Genomic DNA, 20,749 nt, shown 5'->3' with positions numbered 1-20,749 from the left:
TATATTAAGCAAACCTGACGGCACCGTTTTCTTGTTTTTTTATTTACGGATAGCCAGGGGCACACTCCATAACTCAGACACCATTTACAAACGAAGCATTTGTGTTTAGTGAGTCCGCCAGATCAGAGGCAGTAGGGATGACCAGTGTATGAATTGGACCATTTTCCTGTCAAAATATAATGAGTACTTTTGGGTGTCAGGGAAAATGTATGGAGTAAAAGTACATTATTTTCTTTAGGAATGTAGTGATTTAACGGTTTAACGGTTTAAAACAGTTATTCATAGATTTACTGATCCAGATTTAAAATTAAGTGGTGCAACACAGCTCTGATTAATTATAAACCTAGAATTACAAAACCTAGATTAGCTCTAATCCATGTTGGTGCAACCCATCCTTACTTACATTTAACTGGTTTAAGGTACTTGCTGAGACCTGCAGATAGACAACATCACCATAATCCACCACTGATTTAAATGTGCTTTGAACAAGATCCTTTCTGACTGACATTGAAAAACAAGATTTGTTCCTAAAATAAAAAACACATTTCAACTTCAGTTTCTTCAGCATATCAATGTGTTGTTTAAAATTCAGCTTTCATTTAACCAAATCCCAAGAAATTTATAGGAGGTGACCTTATTAATTTGCTGGCCTTTTAGAGTTAAACTCTGCAAGCGACTCCTATCTACTTTCAGAGAAGAGAAAATCATATATTTAGTTTGCCTTGCATTAAGCACCAGTTTCAATTCGGAAAGTTGCTTTTGAACAGCATCAAAAGCCAACTATCCTGAAAAGCCTTCTCAATATTACATGTGCTAGAATAAATAGTGTCATCAGCATACAGATGGAGATTTGCAAAGTCAACAGTCATCCATATATAAGTTATATACAGTGTAAAAAGGATCACACCTAAAATTGAGCCCTGGGGAACTCCTTTCGTAAGCCTTCAGAACTCCGATTTCATTCCCTGCTGTGCACTGTTCTGCCACAAAAGTAGTGTTAGTGTCACGCCCTGACCGTAGAGAGATTTTTATGTCTCTATTTTGGTTTGGTCAGGGTGTGATTTGGGTGGGCATTCTATGTTCATTTTCTATGTTTTGTATTTCTTTGTGTTTGGCTGGGTGTGGTTCTCAATCAGAGGCAGCTGTCTATCTTTGTCTCTGATTGAGAATCATACTTAGGTAGCTTTTCCCCACCGATGCTTTGTGGGTAGTTATTTTCTGTTTTGTGTTTCTGCACCTGACAGGACTGTTTCGGTTTTCGTTCATTCTCTGTGTTATTAGTGTTCAGTTGTAATAAAAAGCATGAACACTTACGACGCTGCGCTTTGGTCCGATCCTTCTTCAACAGATGACCGTTACAGTTAGAACCAATCCAATTCTTCAACACTTAAACCAACATTTTTTTGGTCTATAGGGCAAGGTCAACAGTGTCGAAAGCCTTTGATAATTCAATAAAAAGTGAAACGGTGATGTTTCTTGTCCTGAGCATCTAGAATATCACCTATAACTTTAGTTACCGCAGTAATGGTACTATGCTTGGCTCTAAAACTGACTGGAATTGAGAACTTATAAAGAAAGTATTTCAACTGTCAGTTCACCAGGTTGTCCAAAACCTTTTCCAGTGCAGACAGTTTGATATGGGACGATAGTTATCCAACTGGGACGTATCTCCACCCTTATGTAAAAGTGCGTTCCAGACCTTTGGAATCGTATTTATCAACAATGAAAGATGTTAATATATGAGTGAGAGGGGCAGCAATTTTTGAAAATAAGGGTTAAATTCCAGCTACTTAATATCAATAGATTTGAGTGCCTTTACAACTTCTGAAAACTCAATCTCGGTATAATGAAATGGATGAACCACAGGCGGCAGTTTCATTCACAGCCTCATTCGAGATGTTAGGATGGAGTTCATTATCAAATAAATGCCCAGCCTTAGCAAAATGCTCATAAAAAATGTCAAGCAGTTGATTCTTGTCTATCACTTAATGGTTTTCCATAATTTTGTCGGGTTATTGAGGTTTACCTTGGTAGATTCGTAATAGAAGTTAGATTAGCATTTCCGTATTAACAAGGTGCACTTGTTTCTCAGTGCCCTGAATAACTGCCATTCAGCCTGGGAGTTACCCCTTTTGGCTTTAGCCCATTTGTGTATTTTGTTTTTCCTCTGTAAACCAGGGATTGTCTCTACCTCTTACCCAGTACTTTTTGAGAGGGGTATGTTTATCACAGATACTAGAAAACATGGAATGAAAATAGGAGAATGCCTCCTCTGTCTGGCAAAAACAGCAATCCTATCCCAGTTGCATGTGTAAAGTTCATGCAGGAATGCCTGCTTACAGAACTGCTTAAAATGTTGTTTGACTATGTACCGAGGGGGCACTTTAGGGATTTTAGTGTCTCTAATGCAAGAAACTGCACAATAATCGCTTAAATCATTAGGGAAAATACCAACGGCCAAGTACTTATGTGGATTGTTATTTAGAATAACATCAATAAGTGTTGACTTGGAGATGTATTTTGGATTGGGTCTTGTGACTGCATTTATCAATTGAGTAAAATTCAATGTTTTGCACAGTCCTCTTGTGGTCTTGGAGTTTGGAGATAACCAGTCCCAGTTTAAATCGCCCATGAGAACCATTTCATTTCCCCCCAACCACGCTGTAGTTTAGCCAGAGAATCCAGGGATTCTTCTTTTGCAGATGGAGGTCTATAACATCCTATTAACCTGTCTGGGAACGGGACCCCGTTCCGCTAGCGGAACCCCTCGCCAACAGTCAATGAAATTGCAGGGCGCCAAATTCAAACAACAGAAATCTCATAATTCAAATTTCTCAAACATTTACATTTACATTTACATTTTAGTCATTTAGCAGACGCTCTTATCCAGAGCGACTTACAGTAGACTGCATACATTTTATTACATTTTTACATACTGAGACAAGGATATCCCTACCGGCCAAGAGCAGACGCTCTTATCCAGAGCGACTTACAGTAGAGTGCATACATTTTATTATTTTTTTTATTTTTTTTACATACTGAGACAAGGATATCCCTACCGGCCAAACCCTCCCTAACCCGGACGACGCTATGCCAATTGTGCGTCGCCCCACGGATCTCCCGGTTGCGGCCGGCTGCGACAGAGCCTGGGCGCGAACCCAGCCCAGCCTGGGCGCGAACCCAGAGACTCTGGTGGCGCAGCTAGCACTGCGATGCAGTGCCCTAGACCACTGGTGGCGCATTTTATTAGACACCATTTTAAAGATAAACTTCTCGTTAACCTGTTTGGGATAGGTGGCAGCATTTTCACGTTCGGATGAAAAGCGTGCCCAGAGTCCTGCTACTCTGGCCCAGAATATAATATATGCATAGTATTAGTAGATTTGGATAGAAAACACTCTGAAGTTGCTAAAACTGTTTGAATGATGTCTGTGAGTATAACAGAACTCATATGGCAGGCGAAAACCTGAGAAAAATCCAACCAGGAAGTGGGAAATCTGAGGTTTGTAGGTTTTCAACTCTTTGCCTATCGAATATACAGTGTCTATGGGGTCATATTGCACTTCCTAAGGCTTCCACTAGATGTCAACAGTCTTTAGAACCTTGTTTGATGCTTCTACTGTGAGGAGGGGGGAATGGGAGCTGAATGAGTCAGGGGTCTGGCAGAATGGCATGAGTTGGTCACGCGCGCTCACGTGAGAGCGATCTGCGTTCCATTGCAATTCTAAAGACAAAGGAATTCTCCGGTTGGAACATTACTGAAGATTTATGTTAAAAACATCCTAAAGATTGATTCTATACATCGTTTGACATGTTTCTACAGACTGTAACGGAACTTTTTGACTTTTCGTCTGGACCTAGTGATCGCGCGTCATGAATTTGGATTTGTGAACTCAAGGCGCGAACAACAAGGAGGTATTTGGACATAAATGATGGACTTTATCAAACTAAACAAACATTTATTGTCAAACTGGGATTCCTGGGAGTGCATTCTGATGAAGATCATCAAAGGTAAGTGAATATTTATAATGCTATTTCTGACTTCTGTTGACTCCGCAACATGGCGGGTATATGTTTGGCTTGTTTTGGTCTCTGAGTGCCGTACTCAGATTATTGCATCGTTTGCTTTTTCCGTAAAGCTTTTTTGAAATATGACAAAGCGGTTGCATTAAGGAGAAGTATATCTATAATTCTGTGCATAATACTTATATCTTTTATCAAAGTTTATTATGAGTATTTCTGTAAATTGATGTGGCTCTCTGCAAATTCATGGGATGTTTTGGAGGCAAAGCCAAATGTAAACTGAGGTTTTTGGATATAAATATGAACTTGATCGGACAAAACATACATGTATTGTGTAACATGTGTAACACATCAGTGTCATCTGATGAAGGTTAGTGATTCATTTTTATATCTATTTCTGCTTTTTGTGACTCCTCTCTTTGGTTGGAAAATGGATGTATGTTTTCTGTGACTAGGTGCTGACCTAACATAATGATATGTTGTGCTTTCGCCGAAAAGCCTTTTTGAAATCGGACACTGTGGTTGGATTAAATCTAAGTTCACAGCTTTTTTTCTCAGCAAGGTGCATTTTTGAATTGCAACACAGAAAAGCTGTAGCCAGGAACATTGACTTATAGTTCTCTAGAGCCTGAGCTGAATCAAGACATCTAACTTTCAGTCCTCACTAGGTTGTAAACACATAAATTGCATCCTACAGTACCCAGTGAAAGCTGATGAAATGTCTGTAATAATTTCTCTGAGTGCTTAAGTGTGTGTGTGAGAGAGAGTGTGTGCATACGTGTGCATGTGTGTGTGGGCGGGGCCAGCCTGTGTGTGTATGCATGTGTGTATGTATATTTTGGTCTATATATCTCTATCGGGATGGGAGGATTATGCTAACCATGTTGCTTTTAGTGCATTGTATTGTTTGGCCTGCCGATGGCTTCACTAACTTGTGCAGGTCTTCTTGTCGTCGTTAAGGGTGTAGCCAGTGTTGCAGCCGCAGGTGAAGGCTCCAGGGGAGGGGATACAGATCTGCTCACAGTCATGCTTCCGCTCAGCACACGGGTCTATGGCTGTATCATACGAAGAGACAAAACTCACTGTTGCTGTTAATGTTACACCCCTGAAAAAGGGTAGAAAGAATCACGATAGTGATACGGAATGTTTACTCATTGAACGTTTAGTGCAATGAGAAAAAGACCGCGAATTCTCCGTGAACTTGAGTGGAGACCAGAGCAATCGATCTCAGGCTCATAGATTAAGAGCATTTAGTAGATCACAGATTAGCACTTTTATCCACGACAACATAAAGGAATCAACATAACGTTTACACATTCCTCTCACAATTCGTACCCTTTGTATGCTTGACGGATTTTAACAGAATTATATAAATGTTATCAATCTATCAACTAATACTGAATGCATGATCTTCTTAACCTTAGATGTTTTAAGATCCTCACATACTATGAATTTACTAATACTTTTTAATGTATAACAGGCTATTAGTATTTCCTTTAACCTGTCACACTCTCTCCGACAAAATAAATGTTGTCCCAACATTACCAACATTGTCTTCTTCAACAGTCTGTATGCACTGGACCTAGAAAATCCTCTTCTGTAAGGTAGTACTTGAGCAGAGGTCAAGGGTCACAGTTCAAATATAACTAACAAGTTATTCACAGTCCATATCTGTTGACCAGCTGTATAACATAAACAGTCCTTTCTCATACTATTGATCAACAGTCCATCAATTTTAATGATCTAAATGCATAGTCTGCAAATTGTCTCGTGACAGTCTGTGAAATCAGTCAGTAGTCCATGGTCAAACATGTCAACTCTGTAGCCTCATGTTTGCTGAAGCCCATACATGTAAGGTGGCTGAAAGTAACATTGCTGTAGTAATGGCAGCCATGGAACCAGTCCTGGTGCAGAGTAGACAGGGAACAACTGTGGCTGTGGCTGGATACTGTAGCAGGAAGGGATACCAAGCTGATCATAGGTGATACGACTTGGAGGGTGTCTCTCTCTTTGTGGCAGCTGGTAGGCTGGTTCCTCAGGTTCAGCAGCATCAGTTAATGAAGGAAGGTCAGTAACTGCTGAATCTTAACTTGACCTATCCTACATGCTCACAATTTCTGACTAATTTCCCATTGATATATACAAGAACCAGACCCAGTTACAGCTTACCCAGTTACATGCACTTGACTGACATATATACTGAGTATACAAAATGTTAAGAACACCTGGTCTTTCCATGACATAGACTGACCAGGTGAAAGCTATGATCCCTTATTGATGTCACTTGTTAAATCCACTTCAAACATTGTAGCTGAAGGGGAGGAGACAGGTTGAAGAAGGATTTTAAGTCTTGAGACAATTGAGACAAGGATTGGGTCTGTGTGCCATTCAAAGGGTGAATGGGCAAGACAACATATTTAAGTGCCATTGAACAGGGTATGGTAGTAGGTGCCAGGTGCACTTGCTTGTGTCAAGAACTGCAATGCTGCTGGGTTGCTCAACAGTTTCCCGTGTGTATGAAGAATGGTCCACCACCCAAAGGACATCCAGCCAACTTGACTCAACTGTGGGAAGCATTGGAGTCAACATGGGCCAGAATCCCTGTGGAACGCTTTTGACACCTTGTAGAGTCCATGCCCCCAAAAATGTAGGCTGTTCTGAGGGCAAAAGTGTGTGTGTGGGAGGAGTGCAACTCAATATTAGGTATATTCAGTGTATAGTTCATTAATAATAATACAAAATGATTAAGTTGGCTCATTTCTAGCCCCATTGACAGCCTATACCTTTACAGGTCTTGCCATCCTCGTTGAGAGTGTACCCTGGCAGACACAGGCAGTGGAAAGATCCAGGGGAGCTCTCACAGAGGTGCTCACAGCCATGGTCAGACTCCAGGCACAGATCCATCCCTGGAACCCCAGCAGACAAGCAACAATTCAACCTTTAATCACTCTCATACTATTGGCATTAGGAAATATAAGGATTTCCTCATACAGTTTTGAAAGACTGTCAAGTTCCCAAAAGCTAGTGATGCTCTTGTGAGAATTAGATGCTTGATATTATTGTGCTGCCAAGGATGCAACTAATAGCGAGAGCTAAAAATCCCACAGAGCTTTATTCTGACTTGAGTATATTTTTTATTTAATTTATTTAACCTTAACTGACTTACCTAGTTAAATAAAGAACAAGTTCTTATTTACAATGACGGCCTACCCCAGCCAAACCCTAACAACGCTGGGTCAATTGTGCGCCGCCCTATGGGACTCCCAATCACGGCCAGTTGTGATACAGCCTGGATTCGAACCAGGGTCTGTAGTGACGCCTCTAGCACTGAGATGCAATGCCTTAGACTGCTGTGCCACTCGGGAACATTTTACAAGCTTTGAAAGTCTCAAGTACGAATACAAACCTTTGTGGACACTGGCGATCTTGACACACTTCAGCAACAGTAAAGTGGGATTTGTAAAGTGGGATACTACGGTTGGAACAATAACTTTGATTTATCATGGCAACTGGGTAATGTTGATAATTGCTTATATTGCACATATCGCTGAACATACACAGTACCAGTCAAAAGTTCAAGGGTTTCTTTTATTTTTACTATTTTCTACATTGTAGAATAATAGTGAAGACATCAAAACAACACATGGAATCATGCAGTAATATAATTTTTCTTCAACAAATCAAAATATATTTTATATTTCAGATTCTTCAAAGTAGCCACCCTTTGCGACAGCATTGCACACTCTTGGCATTCTCTCAACCAGCTTCATGAGGTAGTCACCTGGAATGCATTTCAATTAACAGGTGTGCCTTGTTAAAGGTACATTTGTGGAATTTCTTTCCATCTTAATGCGTTTGAGCCAATCAGTTGTGTTGTGACAAGGTAGGGGTGGTATACAGAATATGGTCTTTTACCAAACAGGGCTAAGTCTATATTATTGCAAGAACAGCTCACCTCATATTGCAGCCCAAATAAATGCTTCACAGAGTTCAAGTAACAGACACATCTCAACATCAACTGTTCAGAGAAGACTGCGTGAATCAGGCCTTCATGGTCGAATTGATGCAATAAAACCACTACTAAAGGACACCAATAAGAAGAAGAGACTTGTTTGGGCCAAGAAACACGAGCAATGGAAATTTGTCCTTTGATCCGATTCCACATTTTTGATTTTTGGTTCCAACCACCGTGTCTTTGTGAGATGCAGAGTAGGTGAACGGATGATCTCCGCATATGTGGTTCCCACCGTGAAGCATGGAGGAGAAGGTGTGATGGTGTGGGTGTGCTTTGCTGGTGACACTGTCAGTGATTTATTTAGAATTCAAGGCACACTTAACCAGCAAGGCTACGACAGCATTCTGCAGCGATACGCCATCCCATCTGGTTTGGACTTAGTGGGACTATCATTTGTTTTTCAACATGACAATGATCCAACACCCCTCCAGGCTGTGTAAGGGCTATTTGACCAAGACGGAGAGTGATGGAGTGCTGCATCAGATGACCTGGCCTCCACAATCACCCGAGCTCAACCCCATTTAGATGGTTTGGGATGAGTTGGACTGTTGAGTGAAGGAAAAGCAGCCAACAAGTGCTCAGCATGTGGGAGAGCCTTCAAGACTGTTGGGAAAGCATTCCTCATGAAGCTGCTTGAGAGAATGCCAAGAGTGTGCAAAGCTGTCATCAAGGTAAAGGGTGGCTGCTTTGAAGAATCTAAAATATATTTTGATTTGTTGAACACTTTATTGGTTACTACATTATTTCATAGTTTTGATTTCCTCACTATTTTTCTACAATGTAGAAAATAGTAAAAATAAAGAAAAACCCTTGAATGAGTAGGTGTGTCCAAACTTTTGACAATAATTCGATAATATCGCTTATCGACCCAACCCACCGCAGAGCTTGTCCTGGAACTGCAGGCCAAACTGGTAGATCAGGTCAAAAGACTCCACCAGGAAGACATGGTCCTCGATGGGCGGCGACGCCATAGCACGCAGCGAGGTCATATCCGCCCGGGCGACGCCCACCGCATAGATCTCTATTCCCTTGTCACGAGCCTCGGCTGCTACCTCCGCCACGCGGTCCTGGGGCCGCCCGTCCGTTACGATGACGGCCACATTGGGCACCTTGGGTCGGTCGCCCTCGGCTGCCGTGAAGGCATGGTTCATGACGTACTTGATGGCCAGGCCCGTCATGGTGCCCTGCGCCAGGGGGAGGATCTCATTGATGCCTTTCACCATGCCCTGCAGCTTGCCGTGGGTCTTGAGAGAGAATTCGTTCTGGACCTAGAGTCATAGAAACATGCAAAGCATCAGTCACCTCTTCGTACGCAGGGTTTGCATGTCTAGCTATCTATATTTAGGTGCAACTGAGTCTTCACCAGTGGCATTTAGCCTTTACAAGAACTACAACTGGAAAGGGAAGCCAAGCTAAGAATTCATCAAGAATGATCTTCCCTTTCCAAGCGTAGTTCTTCACTAATGTGTATAAACAAAAGGATAAATTGTGAAGTTGATAAGAGGTTATGGACCTGGCTGGAGTACTGCACCACGCCCACTCGGGTGGCATTCGCCTCCATGTCCAGCGTGTGGATGATGTCAATCATGAACTTGCGCATGGTCTCAAACTCGTGGGGCCGCACACTTCGAGAGCTGTCAATAATGAACATGAGGTCCACTGGGCCGGACTTGCACTTCTGCTCCGGTCCTGGTTTAGGCAATGTGAGAATGTGTGAAGCCAGAGTAGGAAATCATGATTATCACATTAGCTACGGCATAAGCAGACACTTAAATAGTAGTTTTGTATTAATTTCATTAACTTCCTTGCAAAGCCAGTTCTCATTTTGATGTATTCTTGGAATAAAATATAAAAAGCAAGAAGCAATTGAATGTGGGCTGAACTGCAATCCATTTATGGTCTTTTTATTACTTCACAGTTGGACTTGGCTAACCTGCTTTAGGCCTAGCCACAGCCATGGTGGCCAAGGCTAGCAGGACAGACACACAGATACACAGCTGTCTCATGTTCAGGGTGCTGGTCTGGGAGCCGGACCTCTCAGGGCTGAGTTTAGGCAGGCTTCACACTGCACCGCAATGAGAGAACACAGAACAAAACAGGTAATCTAGAGTACTTTACCACCAGCACATTCCTGCGATAAAAACCTTGACACCAATCAGATGGCAGAGGTACAGAGGAGTAATTCCTATCCTGATAGACGGCTGCACACAGGACTAATCTGCGAAAGGCATGCTGTCAATTCAAAACAGGCATTATAAAAGAAACTTGTCTTCTTCAGTCCTGAGAGAGGTGTCCAGGTGAAATTTATCGTTATCGCTCAGATAATTGTACCTTGAATAGTAGTCATTCATTGGCCTCATTTTGGTCAATTTGTGAAGGCCCAATGGGAACAACTTCCTCAGAGAGCATAGACAGACATCATATCAAAGACAACTGTGCCATGTGCTTTGCCTACTTGGCAGTTAAGTTTGAGTGGAGGAAACATTAAACCAATGCCAATTGACATGAGCCGGCAAGCTCTCTGATATGAAAATGGATGTCAAAGCCAACAGACTAATTTCATAGATAGCAAGAGAGCGATTGAAAGAAAATAGGGATACAGCAGAATAAAGTGAGATGGAAAGTAATCCGGTTTTCAGGTAATCAGACAAAACAAAAAGACGCTAGACAAGGTGGGATCTTTTTGTGTCGGTAAAATTAATTATGCGAGAAATGTTGGTGGAAACGCTTTTATGCACAAATATTGATATAACCATCATATTGAGTAAACTTGGAGTCACTTGATGATATGTTGTGTGGTCCTCCCACTACGACTCGTCGAGAAAGCATGCAGTTTATTTGGCTACAGATGAGGATATTTGCACGTAATGTAGAATGTTTACACGAAAATCTGTCACCAATTGGATGGAAACCTAGCTAGACAGTCGTGAAGAGGACCCGACAGAGTACGACAAAGCCTATTCCCCCTCAGGAGACTGAAAAGATTTGGCATGGGTACTCAGATCCTCAAAAAGTTCTACAGCTGCACCATCGAGAGCATCCTGACTGGTTGCATCACTGTCTGGTATGGCAACTGCTCGGCCTCCGACCACAAGGCTCTACAGAGGGTAGTGCATACGGCCCAGTTCATCATTAGGGCCAAGCATCCTGCCATCCTGGATCTCTATACCAGGCGGTGTCAGAGGAAGGCCCTAAAAATTGTCAGTGACTCCAGCCAACCTAGTCATAGACTGTTCTCTCTGCTACCGCATGGCAAGCGGTACCGGAGCGACACGTCTAGGTCCAAAAGGCTTCTTAACAGCTTCTACCCCCAAGCCATAAGACTCCTGAACAGCTAATCAAATGGTGATCAGCTAATCAAATAAAAAAATGGCTTTTCTTTCAAAAACAAGAACATTTCTAAGTGACCCCAAACTTTTGAACGGTAGTGTACATATTACCTTGATGAACCCCCTGTAAATAGCCTCTTTTCTGTTATCTTACTGATGCTCTTTAATTATTTGTTATTTTTCAGATATTTACTTAACCGCATTGTTGGTTTAGTAAGCATTTCACTGTATGGTCTACACCTGTATTCGGCACATGTGACAAATACAATTTTATTTTATTTAGTTAGAGCAAATTAAGGGGTAGACAGACAGAGGTTTATTAAGACAGACACAAAGATGGAGAGATCAGGACCTCGCTAAGAGCCCATATCCAGCTGAGAGAGACCCTTGTGCATTGTGGTCTTGATCAGTATCCTCTGAGACCCAGTGCAAAACTCTAGAAGTGTGTTTCAGTAGCCTCCTTCTGTAAGTGCATGTGTGCAGGTACAAAGATGCGTCAGTGTGCCCCACTACTACCTAACTAACACAGCAGTGCCCATACTACCAGGCCCCCTATTCTCACAGGTCACACCACAACAAATACACTATAATTATGCATTAAGAAAAACATTCAGTGCACTTTACTATTCCCCTGTTAATCCACTGCACTGAATGGACTGATTCAGTGTCTATATGGGTGGTGGAATTCTACATTATGTAATGGTATAAGTTGTGAATTGCATACAGTATAATATGTAATTGGATGTTAAATACTGGAGCAGTAATCAAGCAATTATAGCACAATTGACAAAAGAAAAAGAAGACCTAGCCCACTATACTGAATGAAAATATGAACGCAACATACAACAATTTCAAAGATTTTACTGAGTTACAGTTCATATGAAGAAATCAATGAATTGAAATGAATTAATTAGGCCCGAATCTATGGATGACTGGGACTACAGATATGCATCTGTTGGTCACAGATACCTTTAAAAAGAAATACCTCACAATGGGCTTCAGGATTTCATCACGGTATTTATGTGAGTTCAAATTGCTATCGAAAAAATGCAATTGTGTGTGTTGTCCGTAGCTTATGCCTATCCGTACCATAACCCCACCACCACCATTGGGCACTCTGGTTCACAACGTTGACATCAGCAAACCGCTCGCCCACACGACGCCATGTACATGGTCTGCAGTTATGATGCCGGTTGCATGTACTGCCAAACTCTCTAAAATGACGGTGGAGGCAGTTTATGGTAGAGAAATTAACATTATCTGGCAACAGCTCTGGTGGACATTCCTGCAGTCAGCATGCGAATTGCAAGCTCCCTCAACTTGAGACATCTGTGGCATTGTGTTGTGTGACAAAACTGCAGATTATAGATGGGCCTTTTATTGTCCCCAGCACAAGGTGCAGCTGTGTAATGAGCATGCTGTTTATTCAGCTTCTTGATATGCCACACCTGTCAGGTGGATGGATTATCTTGGAAAAAGAGAAATACTCACTAACAGGAATGTAAACATATTTGTGTACAACATTTGAGAGAAATAACCTTTTGTGCGTATAGAAAATGTTACGTTTATATTTTTGTTCAGTGTAGGTATGAAAATGAACAGATTGAACTCTGCATACGATTCTTCATCACATGGGAGTAGGTAAAGTAGTATGGAAGAAGATATGTACAGTTGAAGTCGGAAGTTTACATACACCTCAGCCAAATACGTTTAAATTCAGTTTTTCACAATTCCTCACATTTAATCCTAGTACAAATTCCCTGTCTTAGGTCAGTTAGGATCACCACTTTATTTTAAGAATGTGAAATGTCAGAATAATAGTAGAGAGTGATTTATTTCAGCTTTTATTTCTTTCATCACATTCCCAGTGGGTCAGAAGTTTACATACACTCAATTAGTATTTGGTAGCATTTCCTTTAAATTGTTTAACTTGGGTTAAACGTTTTGGCTAGCCTTCCACAAGCTTCACATAATAAGTCGGGTGAATTTTGGCCCATTCCTCCTGACAGAGCTGATGTAACTGAGTCAGGTTTTGTAGGCCTCCTTGCTCGCACACGCTTTTTCAGTTCTGCCCACAAATTTTCTACAGGATTTCCTCCAAACATAACGATGGTCATTTTGGCCAAACAGTTCTATTTTTGTTTCACCAGACAAGAGGACATTTCTCCAAAAAGTAGGATCTTTGTCCCCATGTGCAGTTGCAAACAGTGGTCTGGCTTTTTTATGGCGGTTTTGGAGCAGTGACTTCTTCCTTGCTGAGCGGCCTTTCAGGTTATGTCGGTATAGGACTCGTTTTACTGTGGATATAGATACTTTTGTACCTGTTTCCTCGCATCTTCACAAGGTCCTTTGCTGTTGTTCTGGGATTGATTTGGACTTTTCATACCAAAGTACGTTCATCTCTAGGAGACAGAACGCGTCTCCTTCCTGAGCGGTATGACGGCTGCGTGGTCCCATGGTGTTTATACTTGCGTACTATTGTTTGTACAGATGAACGTGGTACCTTCAGGTGTTTGGAAATTGTTCCCAAGGATGAACCAGACTTGTGGAGGTTTTTTTTCTGAGGTCTTGGCTGATTTCTTTTGATTTTTCCATGATGTCAAGCAAAGAGGCACTGAGTTTGAAGGTAAGCCTTGAAATGCATCCACAGGTACACCTCCAATTGACTCAAATTATGTCTATTAGCCTATCAGAAGCTTCTAAAGCCATGACATCGTTTTCTGGACTTTTCCAAGCGATTTAAAGGCACAGTCAACTTAGTGTATGTAAACTTCTGACCCACTGGGATTGTGATACAGTGAATTATAAGTGAAATAATCAGTCTGTAAACAATTGTTGGAAAAATTACTAGTAGATGTCCTAACCGACTTGCCAAAACTATAGTTTGTTAACAAGACATTTGTGGAGTGATTGTAAAGCGAGTTTGAATGACTCCAACCTAAGTGTATGTAAACTTCAGACTTCAACTGTACATTCTTTCTGCAGCTTTCTACAGCTCTTCTGTGAAACTTTTCAAAAACCATGTGGCATATGGTAAATAAATAACAGGCTTTGATGTCAGTGCTCACCCTTGGGGAGCAATGCCACTAATGCAACTTCCATACTTCCTTTACACCGGCCCCCATATGCCCTGAGTTCACAGTAAACTATCAGTTCTACTGTGTGGGTTGTGGCTCCCTGGAAGTCCATATTACTTTTATTCTGGTTTCCTACTTGATATAAAACACAGGTGTCTTATTCTCTGCCATTTATTTTCAGAGACACACCACTCAATTCTTAATGCAATTAAAAGCTACTGCATAGCTGTTAGACAAGCACTCACTGTCTGGTTGGACGTCACTCTTGTCTTTGGGCATTCTCTTGCTATCTCCTGCATTGTTTGCGGAAGCAAGAGGGGTGTGAGAACCCTGTACCTGAGAAACAGGTGACTATCTTTCAATACAAACAAACGGAGACACACACACACTGCCACTGGAATAAGAGATCCGGAATGGAGAAAGGGGTGGGGGTAACAGTAATACACTAACATTAGCGCTAACACACAGTATCCATATTAGTGTGTCACAGTGAATTCACAGGCAGAGCTGTATTGAATGGAGCGGAGTGGCTTCTCCGAGGAAGTAAAGCACAGTAGCAGCAGAACCCCTGTTGTTGGGACATGCATGGTGTAGCTACAAAAGGACTTCCTCTTTTCAGGTTTAGCACTGCTACCAGACCATGCAGAGCCTCATCAGGGAGGCAGAAACTGGGGAAGAGAGGCGAGAAGGTAAGTGAACCAGCTCCAGAATAAGCCACATAGAAGGAGGAATGGATAAGCCAGATGGGTTGCCCAAAAAAATAAATAAATGAAGGTCATTGTTTGCGTTTTCCCTGTAATCATCAAGATCAGGATTTGTGAAGACTGAGCTATCCCTAGATCTGTTCCTAAGAGCAACGTCTACCTGGGGCTAGGGGAGATGAGAGGGGGGAAATAAGGAGGGGGATATGGAGGAAGAGGGGCTAGGGGAGATGAGAGGGGGGAAATAAGGAGGGGAATATGGAGGAAGAGAGTGGGCATGCTGCGAGTTAGCTGTAGGCCTACATTTCTCTATGGGATATCTGTTTATGCTCTACATAAAAAATCTGCTTAACCCGAAGGATCTCCAAGGGGTAAGTCCTGACAGTTAAAACATTCTTCACAGTTTGAGTTTGACAGGGGGCTCAGGCACAAGGGGGAGGCTGATAGAAAGCAAAGGAGGTAGTGAGAGGTAGAGGGGAGAGAGAGGTGGGAGAGGAATGGGGAGAGAGGGAGGGAGAGACCGGGAAAGTGAGCGACACATTCGGAATGAGTGAAGAGAGCAGTTATGTGGCTGGTAGCGAGTTGAGTGACAGCTTGAGCCCATATTCAGATTAAGACACAGCAGCTTCTTGTTCTTGCTCGATTGGAAGCAGATGTGGACTTTGCTACTGTTAGCAGTTTCTCCTGCCTCCTAACCTCCTCACCTCCAGGCAGCCACTGTGCACCAAGCAAATACAGCCAGTCAGCACCCTCCACATACTCTCACTCTACAGTACACAATGTTGAGTTGGTTACCAGATGGTAAAGAAGGCATTTTTTGAGATGTGGGTTTGTTGTATATTATCCTGTTTGATGATAGTTTTGAAATATTGTATTCTACTAAATAATATAGTGTAAGCCAAGTGTTGTTTAAGGTATATGTTTCAATTTAATAATAGCATTTCATCAAATTATATTGGCAAATACAGATTTTGTAACGGCTCTCTTTCGGTGAGTGAGTAGACCAAGGCGCAGCGGGTGATGAATACATAATGACTTTATTGTAAGACGAAGACAGACACGAAATACACTTGACTAAATATACAAAATAACAAAACGAACTAGACAGACCTAAACTACGAACTTACATGAAACGAAGAACACATGAACAGGAACGACCGAATGAACGAGACGAGACGGTACCGTGTGGTGCAACAAACACAGACACAGCGACAATCACCCACAAACAAACAGTGAGAACAACCTACCTTAATATGACTCTCAATTAGAGGAAAACGCAAAACACCTGCCTCTAATTAAGAGCCATACCAGGCAACCCAAAACCAACATAGAAACAGCAAACAGACTGCCCACCCAAAACTCACGCCCTGACCATCACACACATACAAAACAACAGAAAACAGGTCAGGAACGTGACAGAACCCCCCCCCTCAAGGTGCGAACGCCGGGCGCACCAGCACAAAGTCCAGGGGAGGGTCTGGGTGGGCATCTGACCACGGTGGTGGCTCAGGCTCCGGACGCTGTCCCCACACCATCTTAGTCACTCCCCGCTTCTGTATCCCCCTCCCAATGACCACCCTCCAACTAAAACCACCTAAATGAAGGGGCAGCACCGGGATAAGGGGCAGCACCGGGATAAGGGGCAGCACCGGGATAAGGGGCGGCAGGTCCTGGCTGAGGGACTCTGGCAGGTCCTGGCTGAGGGACTCTGGCAGGTCCTGGCTGAGGGACTCTGGCAGGTCCTGGCTGAGGGACTCTGGCAGGTCCTGGCTGAGGGACTCTGGCAGGTCCGGGCTGAGGGACTCTGGCAGGTCCGGGCTGAGGGACTCTGGCAGGTCCGGGCTGAGGGACTCCGGCAGGTCCGGGCTGAGGGACTCCGGCAGGTCCGGGCTGTAGGGCAGCTCATGACTGTAGGGCAGCTCATGACTGTAGGGCAGCTCATGACTGTAGGGCAGCTCATGACTGTAGGGCAGCTCATGACTGGCTGGCGGCTCTGGCAGCTCCTGACTGGCTGGCGGCTCTGGCAGCTCCTGACTGGCTGGCGGCTCTGGCAGCTCCTGACTGGCTGGCGGCTCTGGCAGCTCCTGACTGGCTGGCGGCTCTAATGGCTCGGGACAGACGGGCGGCTCTAATGGCTCGTGGCAGACGGATGGCTCAGAAGGCGCTGGGCAGACGGATGGCTCAGAAGGCGCTGGGCAGACGGATGGCTCAGAAGGCGCTGGACAGACGGATGGCTCAGAAGGCGCTGGACAGACGGATGGCTCAGAAGGCGCTGGGCAGACGGATGGCTCAGACGGCGCTGGGCAGACAGATGGCTCAGACGGCGCTGGGCAGACAGATGGCTCCGACGGCGCTGGGCAGACAGATGGCTCCGACGGCGCTGGGCAGACAGATGGCTCCGACGGCGCTGGGCAGACAGATGGCTCAGACGGAGCTGGGCAGACAGGCAGTGCAGAAGGCGTTGGGCAGACGGCCGACTCTGCCCTGCTGAGGTGCACAGTAGGCCTGGTGCGTGGTGCCGGAACTGGAGGTACCGGGATGACGGCACGCACTTCAAGTCTAGTGCGGGGAGCAGGGACAGGGCACACTGACCTCTCGAAGCGCACTATAGGCCTGGTGCGTGGTACCGGAACTGGAGGTACCGGGCTGAGGGCACGCACCTCAGGGCGAGTGCGGGGAGAAGGAACAGTGCGTACAGGGCTCTGGAGACGCACAGATGGCTTAGTGCGTGGTGCCGGAACTGGAGGCACTGGGCTGGAGACACGCACCATAGGGAGAGTGCGTGGAGGAGGAACAGGGCTCTGGAGACGCACAGGTGGCTTAGTGCGTGGTGCCGGAACTGGTGGTACTGAGCTGGGGCGAGGAGGTAGCGCCGGAAATACCGGACCGTGTAGGCGTACTGGCTCCCTTGAGCACCGAGCCTGCCCAACCTTACCTGGCTGAATGCTCCCCGTCGCCCGACCAGTGCGGGGAGGTGGAATAACCCGCACCGGGCTATGTAGGCGAACCGGGGACACCATGCGTAAGGCTGGTGCCATGTAAGCCGGCCCAAGGAGACGTACTGGTGGCCAGATATGTAGAGCCGGCCTCATGGCACTTGGCTCAATGCTCAATCTAGCCCTACCAGTGCGGGGAGGTGGAATAACCCGCAGTGGGCTATGCACCCGTACAGGAGACACCGTGCGCTCTACTGCGTAACACGGCGTCTGCCCGTACTCCCGCTCTCCACGGTTAGCCTGGGAAGTGGGCGCAGGTCTCCTACCTGCCCTCGGCCCACTACCTCTTAGCTCCCCCCCAAGAAATTTTAGGGTAGTACTTGCGGGCTTCCAGCCTTGCTTCCGTGCTGCCTCCTCATAACGTCGCCTCTCCGCTTTCGCTGCCTCCAGCTCCGCTTTGGGGCGGCGACACTCCACTGGCTCTGCCCAGGGTCCTTTACCGTCCAGGATCTCTTCCCATGTCCAATCCTCCTTTTCCCACTGCTGCTGTCGTGGCTGTCCGTTAACCCGCTGCTTGATCTGGGTTTGGTGGGTGATTCTGTAACGGCTCTCTTTCGGTGAGTGAGTAGACCAAGGCGCAGCGGGTGATGAATACATAATGACTTTATTGTAAGACGAAGACAGACACGAAATACACTTGACTAAATATACAAAATAACAAAACGAACTAGACAGACCTAAACTACGAACTTACATGAAACGAAGAACACATGAACAGGACCGACCGAATGAACGAGACGAGACAGTACCGTGTGGTGCAACAAACACAGACACAGCGACAATCACCCACAAACAAACAGTGAGAACAACCTACCTTAATATGACTCTCAATTAGAGGAAAACGCAAAACACCTGCCTCTAATTAAGAGCCATACCAGGCAACCCAAAACCAACATAGAAACAGCAAACATAGACTGCCCACCCAAAACTCACGCCCTGACCATCACACACATACAAAACAACAGAAAACAGGTCAGGAACGTGACAGATTTTTCTAATTCCATACCATCCCCAGGAACTCTCCAAAAGACAACCATCTAGTCCAGCACAAACAGATATAGGCTACCAGCAACTACTGCTACTATTTCTACTACTATAAAACAATATAAGTTGTAGTAATAGTAAATCAAATTTTATTCATATCAATTAAGTTTGACTTTCATAATACACTCTTATAAAAAAGGGTTCCAAAGGGGTTCTTCGGCTGTCTCCATAGGAGAACCCTTTTGGGTTCCAAGTAGAACTACTTTGCGTTCCAAGTAGAACCATCTGTGGAAAGGGTTCTACCTGGAACCAAAAAGGGTTCTTCAAAGGTGTTGGGGACAGCCAAAGAACCACCTTAGGTTCTAGATAGCACCTTGTTTTCTAAGAGTGTATGGCTCTGTATAAATTAGCTACACCTCAGGTCTAGACTGCATTTTGGCAACTCTTATTACTACCTTATGGTGGCAAAATCAGAAACAACATCAGAACACCTAAAAGAAATCCCACAGCAGCACTAATGAAGGATCAGACAGGCATTTCCTCACTGGGTCATGTTGCCTGGTTAACCAAACTATTTATTAGCCTATAGACGAGTAGCAAAACAAAACACGTGTTTGTTGTCTTATTTTAAATATACACTGACCTATAGAGACGGAGTCAGACTCAGCGAATACTGACAAATGACACAAACGCACTCTCTCCTTTACATTTTCAGCATCATTGCAGATAACGGATTCCTTGGACACCGCCCACACGTACCAACCCTGGGATTCGCTAACTCACCTGGCGACGGTGCTGGGTAGGACAGAACCTCGGCTGTCGGAATGGAACAGGTACTGCGGTAAATGCGACTTCCACACACACGAAACTCCCGCTGTGACTCACAAAATGTCAGTGCAAAAGCAGTGGTATCCAAGCCTCTCCAAAGTCACCAAGCTGGGAAAAAATTAGATTTCCTCTGCAAAAAGTGAATGGAAAGATCGTCCTTTTATGTTGTGCGGTTGTTACGCCTTGTCTCAACAATTATTTTGTCATGGAATGAAGGAGCGGAGGCTCGTGCAGGTATTAAAAACCAGGGAATGAGAGTTGAAGTGTAGACCCCACCCACCTTTGAAATAGGAACAGCTGGGGACGCATGCCAGGGCTGGGATGCTCTTGTGCCTTTTGTACAGTGTAGAATAGGCTACAATAAATTCGAGCTTATTACGTTAGTAAATATAAATCGAGTACATTTAGCCAGTGTTGGAAAAAGTAAAAGTGAAATTAACCCAGTAAAATACTACTTGAGTAAAAGTATAAAAGTATTTGATTTAAAATATACTTAAGTATCAAAAGTAAATGTAATTGATAAAATGTACTGAAGTAACAAAAGTAAAAGTATAAATAAGTACTTTAAGGTGTCAGGGAAAATGTATGGAGTAAAAAGTATATTATTTTCTTTAGGAATGTAGTGAAGTAAAAGTAGTCAAAAATAAAAAAAAAATAGTAAAGTAAAGTACAGATACCAAACAAAACTACTTAAGTAGTACTTGAAAGTATTTTTTCTTAAGTACTTTACACCACTGCATTTAGCATTAATAAAATGTGTAGCATTTATGGCATTTCTAAAGTTGTAATAATAGGC

General features: G+C 43.9%; 1 pseudogene; it reads right to left on the bottom strand.

Annotated features, from left to right (window-relative positions):
- Positions 1 to 20,188, bottom strand: part of LOC139566104 (matrilin-4-like) — a 54,942-nt pseudogene extending 34,754 nt beyond the window's left edge.
- Positions 20,189 to 20,749: the final 561 nt, after the last annotated feature.

The sequence above is a fragment of the Salvelinus alpinus genome, chromosome 2, assembly GCF_045679555.1.
Source record: "Salvelinus alpinus chromosome 2, SLU_Salpinus.1, whole genome shotgun sequence".
Classification (NCBI taxonomy): Eukaryota; Metazoa; Chordata; class Actinopteri; order Salmoniformes; family Salmonidae; genus Salvelinus; species Salvelinus alpinus.
The sequence above is the reverse complement of the archived record's forward strand: the minus strand, read 5'-3'. Positions and strand labels throughout refer to the sequence as shown.